Source organism: Panicum virgatum, chromosome 9K (genome assembly GCF_016808335.1).
Source record: "Panicum virgatum strain AP13 chromosome 9K, P.virgatum_v5, whole genome shotgun sequence".
In the NCBI taxonomy this organism is placed as follows: domain Eukaryota; kingdom Viridiplantae; phylum Streptophyta; class Magnoliopsida; order Poales; family Poaceae; genus Panicum; species Panicum virgatum.
Window position 1 is genome coordinate 4,497,908 of NC_053144.1, and position 6,000 is coordinate 4,503,907.

Here is a 6,000-nt window from a genome sequence, read left to right on the forward strand (position 1 = left end):
ATAACTAAACCATAACCCAAAACAGAGGCCTAAGAACTAGCGAGAGCCGATTCCCGGATCAATTCCCTGTTAAGACTAAAGCAAAGCATCTAACACGCCACCGGATCATCCAATCTATTTGCAAGGCCTAACCTAGCAGATATTACGCTAACTCTTAAGAATAAGAGCAAACCATAACAGATCAGATCTACTAAACATAAAAGAAGCAGGGTGTTGCCCTTACACAGCTAACTCTATGCAACAAGAGCTAGTATAAGATGATGATGTGATCACGTAAAGACAATCATGATATTCGTAGACAATTAGCAACAAAGGCACGACGGATCTACTAAAAGCCATGCTACGAACATCAGGATAACTAGCATTACTCGCCATAAAAACGCTTCAGTATGAGTAATACCAAGGTAAAAGCAAGAACAACGCTGCCCTGATCGCAAGAAGCGATCAGGGCAGCATGGCGCTTACTTGGATGAAACCCTAGAATTAGGGGTGGCGATGCGCCGAGAGTTGTTGTTTGCGAGACGTGATGACGTTCTTTTTCATGAATAACATAGGGCACATATTTATAGTCCGGAGACTTGGGAAACAATCTAATTCTATCTTGTCCTGATCGGACTCTATCTCTAATCTTGAACTAAATCTAAAGATACATGGCCCATGTGGCCCAAATGCTCACGCAGGAGCCGATTTACAAGCCTTCTTAATCTTCTGCTTTAAGCTCATCTTGCTTTCGGCGCATAAATTAAGCCTATTAATTTATGGCGATAACAGAAACCGGTCTGATCGGTCTGTATTTTTGAATTCCAGCCCGACCGGTCTGATCGGTCTGTGATAGCGGTCAGACCGGTCTGACTCATCAGTGCTGCTATTTGAGGAGTTTTTTTGTATTGCTTTCGTGAAGTTTTCTAGAGTGTGATGCTGTGAGATAGCTTGTCCATAGCTATTCTCTCATACCCTAGGTGAAGTGTTTGCGGTGATTTTGGGATATAGGCCGACGGATCGATTTCGAGAGAAATTTTGATCGGCTCCCATTCACTCCCCCTCTGGTCGCCGGTTCCAGTCCCTTAATTGGTATCAGAGCTTGGTTGAGGTTTTCAGTACCTTAACCGATTCGAAAACCACTTGGCGACCATGGCGAGTCTTGGAAAGATCCTGGTGTTTTCCGGCGAGGACTATGCCTACTGGAAGGTTCGCATGAGAGCCTTCTTGCAAAGCATGGGAGCCGAGGTCTGGGATATTACCAAGAATCAGGTTTACGTGGTGCTTGCCGCTCGGGTCACTCCTCTTCAAGTGACTGAGCACGAGGCTAACGCCAGGGCTGTCAATGCCCTGTTCGCTGGCGTTTCTCGTGCGGAGTTCTCACGCGTCCAGGGTTTTTAGGAAGCCCACAAGATTTGGACGTGCCTTGAGAACTACCACGAGGGCACACCTCAGGTCAAGGCCAGACTGTTCGAGACTCACCGGCGTGAGTACGAGAACTTCACACAGGAGCCGGGTGAGAGCATTGACTTGATGTTCAGTCGTTTTCAGTCGATTGTGAACAAAGTCAATGCGAACAGATCTGCTGATGCCCTTGAGTACACAGAGCACGAGAAGGCCCTCAAGTTGCTCTACGCACTTGACCGCTCTATGTGGGATCTCAAGGTGAACACCATCATTGAGTTGCTGGCTATGAGACTCTAACGGTGAACGAGCTTTTCAGCAAGCTCAAGGCCACGGAGGTGGATAACCAGACACGAGCCAAGCTCAATGGTGCCCCTCCTTCCAAGAGCATCGCTCTTGTGACTGGCCCAGGTGGATCGAGCTCTAATGCTAACTCTGCTCTTGGCTTTTCTCTTGCCTCTTTGCCTTCTATTACAGATGAACAGCTGGAGACGCTGGGCGACGATGACTTGTGCCTCCTCATAAGCAAGTTCCAGCGCATCTACCATAACAGGCAGAGGAAGAAGAACCCCGGGTGCTACAACTGCGGCGATTTGAACCACTTCATCGCCGATTGCCCCAAGAAGTCCGGCGGTGGCCAGAACAACCACTTCGACTACTACCACCACCGCGACCGCGACGAGGGAGGCTCCAACAAGGAGCGTCGGCGCCACAAGCACCGCAGTCGTGACCGGGGAGGACGCTTCGACAAGGAGTCGCTCAAGAAGCGCTTCCAGTACAAGGCCAAGAAGCGGGAGAAGGCCTTCCTGGCGCAGCTCAGCGATCTCGACAAGAGCTCCGACACCGACCGCTCTTCTGCACCGACCTCCGACGACGACGACAAGAAGAAGAAGAAGCAGGACAAGGAAGCCACCGGCTTCATCGGCCTTTGCTTGGCGGCCGGTCGGCGCAAGAGTTTCTGCACCATGGTGGGCGAAGCCGATGGTGCACGAGCGTCTTCAGGTGGACATGCTACACCGATGCACGCCGACTCTTCTCCTGGATCCGAGAGTGATTCAGAGGTAAACTCCACGATCGACCTGCTAGATACAGAGGTTAGGGAGTTGTACGCCGCTCTCGACAACCAGAAAAGGCTGCTTAAGGAAGCAGCTAGAGAGCGTAGAAAGTTTAGGGCTGAGCTGGCTTGTGCTAGGGAGAAATCTAGTGAGGATGAGTGCGCTGGCTACATATCTCACATGAATGATCTTGTTGCTCTCCGTGCCAAGCATGATGAGAACTTCGCTTTCTGACGTGTCTCATGAGCTCGCTAAGGCCAAGCATGAATTAGAACTGGTTAAGGACGCTCCTATTGTTAGCGATGTGCTTGAATGTGATGAGTGTCCTATCTTTAAGTCCGATCTAGCTTCGTTGCAGTCCAAGTTTGCTACTGTTGTGTGCGAGCTAGAGGAGATGAAGTCTAGGCTAGTTTTGATTGGTGCTTGTAAGCTTTGTCCCACGCTTAGGTCGGTGCTAGATGAGAAGAACGCTTTGATCAAGTCTTTTGGGAAGACTAAGGTCATAGAGTCTAGCCCACCTATTTACTGTTCTGTTTGCCCTGGTTTGATTGCTGATCTGGATAGTCTTGTGGTAGAGAAAGCCAACTTAGAGAATGAGAATACCTATCTTAGGGCGATTCTGAGTTGGGTTTCTAGCAGTGAGCCGCAGCTAGGCATGATGATTAAGCAGTTCAAGTGTGGTGATGGGTTTGGGGTCGGTTACACATACACGAAGTCAGATTTTGATAGGTTGTATGGTAAGATTGGCAAGGCTACTGGGAACATTGTTAGCACGAGCATGCAGCCTTCGCTTGTTGACCCCGCGGATGGTGTGCTTAAAGAACCACTGAAAGCACCTCCGCAGAAGCAGGTTTGGGTTCCAAAGCCCAATGAGCTGAGGAATCTCCTCGACACGCTCCCTGCTACCGTAGAATAGGTTGCCCAGAAGAAGGGGGCTGCTCCTCCCCGTCCGCAGGCTAGGCCTCCACCTCCCAAGCGTGAGGTGAGGTACCACTGCGAGTTCTGTGACATGGAAGGTCACCTGGAGGAGTTTTGCTTCAGGAGGAAGCGGGCTATGAGGCGAGAGCAGGAGAGACGGAACGCGGACATGTACTCTGCTCGGGTGCATGGTCCCTCTCGGCGTGGTGGTAGGCAAGATGCTAGGGCGCGCTGTGTAGGTGGAGGTCAGAGAGACGGTGGTGGTTACCATGCTCCAGTGGGTGGTCGCTTTGCCGGTCGTGCTCCTGGTCGTTTTCAGTACAGCTATGGACCACGGGACCGAGGCTTTGGAGGAGGTTTCGATGCTCCACGCTTTCCTCGTGGTGGTGTTCGTCAGTCACGCGGTAGACGGGATGGGGGATATGCTTTGCCTGGTTTTGCTAACCCTTCTATAGAGCAAATGGCTCGACACTGGTTTGCTTCTCACTTTGCTAACCCCAGTGTTGAGACATTTGCTCACCCTTTGTCTCACTACTGATGTGTAGGTCGGAGGCTTGGAGAACAGGTGGATCATGGACTCCGGTTGTTCGCGCCATATGACCGGGAATGACAAATGGTTCTCCAGCCTCACTCCGATGCGCTCAAAGGAGTACATTGTGTTCGGGGATAATGGAAGAGGAAAGGTACGTGGACTTGGCGCTGTTCGAGTTTCTGATCGCTTTACCCTGAGAGAGGTTGCTTTAGTTTCGAACCTTGGGTTCAATTTGCTTTCTGTTTCGCAACTTCTTGATGAGGGGTTTGAGGTTCGCTTCAAAGAGGGATGTTCGCGTGTTCTCAATTCCAGAGGAGATTTGGATTGTCGGATTACACCTCGCGATCGGGTTTTCTTGGTTGACTTCTCTGGAACTCCTCTTGGTCCTTCTCGTTGCTTGTTGGCTGGTCCTTCTTCTGACGGCATTTTTCTCGGTTATGCTTCTCACTCCAGAGCTTACCGTGTGCTGATTATTGATACTAACATCGTCAGAGAGACTTGTGAAGTCACTTTCGACGAGACTGCACCGTGCAATTCTTCTGTCTTCGAAGTTGCAGGAGATGATGAGCTCGGCACCTCCATCTTTGAAGATGAGGAGGAAGAAGCTGCGGAGGGCGACGCTGAGGCTACCACGCATGCTGTGGACCCAGCCGTCTCTGCCACGAGCTTGGACGATGACGACGGCCCGGACCCGACTACGTCTACTTCCCGGGGGCTCATCGAGGAGGTGACTCAGGCTTCACCAGCAGCACCTGAGGAGGCACCAGCTTTGGTTGAGGAGGAGGCGACTTCGACACGGGAAGCATCGCGACACATTCAGTGTCGCCATCCACCTCAACAGATGCTGGGTGATCTCAACGAGCGAGTCACCAGGTCCAAGGTAACAAGTATCACTGGCTTTGCTCATTCAGTGTTTGTTGCCTCTTTTGAGCCCAAAGATATTGGACACACTCTTTCTGATTCTAATTGGGTCAATGCCATGCATGAGGAACTTGAAAATTTTGAAAAAAAACAAGTTTGGGTCTTAGTCGAGCCTCCACCTGCTTGTAATCCCATCGGAACGAAGTGGGTTTTCAAAAACAAGCAGGGTGAGGATGGGTTGGTTGTTCGGAACAAGGCTCGTCTTGTTGTCCAGGGGTTTTGCCAAAAAGAGGGTATTGATTTTGAGGAAACTTTTGCCCCTATTGCTCGTTTGGAAGCTATTCGAATCTTTCTTGCATTTGCTGCTTCCAAGGGTTTTAAGATTTTCCAAATGAATGTTAAATCTGCCTTCTTGAATGGTTTTATCGAAAGAGGTTTATGTGAAGCAACCCCCTGGTTTCGAAAATCCCAAGTTTCCAAACCGTATTTATAAACTTCAAAAAGCTCTTTACGGTTTGAAACAGGCACCTAGAGCTTGGTATGATAGATTGAAAACCTTTTTACTGGCTCAGGGCTTTAAAATGGGATGTGTTGATAAAACTTTGTTCCTCATGCGATCTGGCACTGACTTTCTTTTAGTTCAGATATATGTGGATGATATTATCTTTGGTGGCTCTTCTCACGCTCTTGTCTCCAAGTTTTCTGAGTAGATGTCCAGGGAGTTCGAGATGAGCATGATGGGTGAGTTGCAGTTCTTTCTCGGGCTGCAGATCAAGCAAACTCCTCAGGGCACTTTTGTCCATCAAGACAAGTACACTAGAGACTTGCTGCGGAAGTTTGACATGAGTGACTTATCTCCTCAGCCGACTCCGATCAGCACATCTACGGTGCTTGATGAGGACTTGAACGGCGAGGCGGTGGACCAGAAGGAGTACATGAGCATGATCGGCTCTCTCCTGTACCTGACGGCGACGCGACCGGACATCCAGTTCGGCGTCTGCCTCTGCGCGCGGTATCAGGCTTCGCCGCGCACCTCCCACAAGCAGGTGGTGAAACACATCTTCAGGTATCTGAAATTCACCCCTGAATTTGGTCTTTGGTACTCTGTGGATTCTTCTCTGGTTTTGGTGGGCTTTTCTGATGCCGATTTCGGTGGGTGTCGGTTGGATTGCAAGTCAACATCCGGCACTTGTTAATTTCTCGGTACATCTTTGGTGTCTTGGTCCTCTCGCAAGCAGGCTAGTGTAGCGC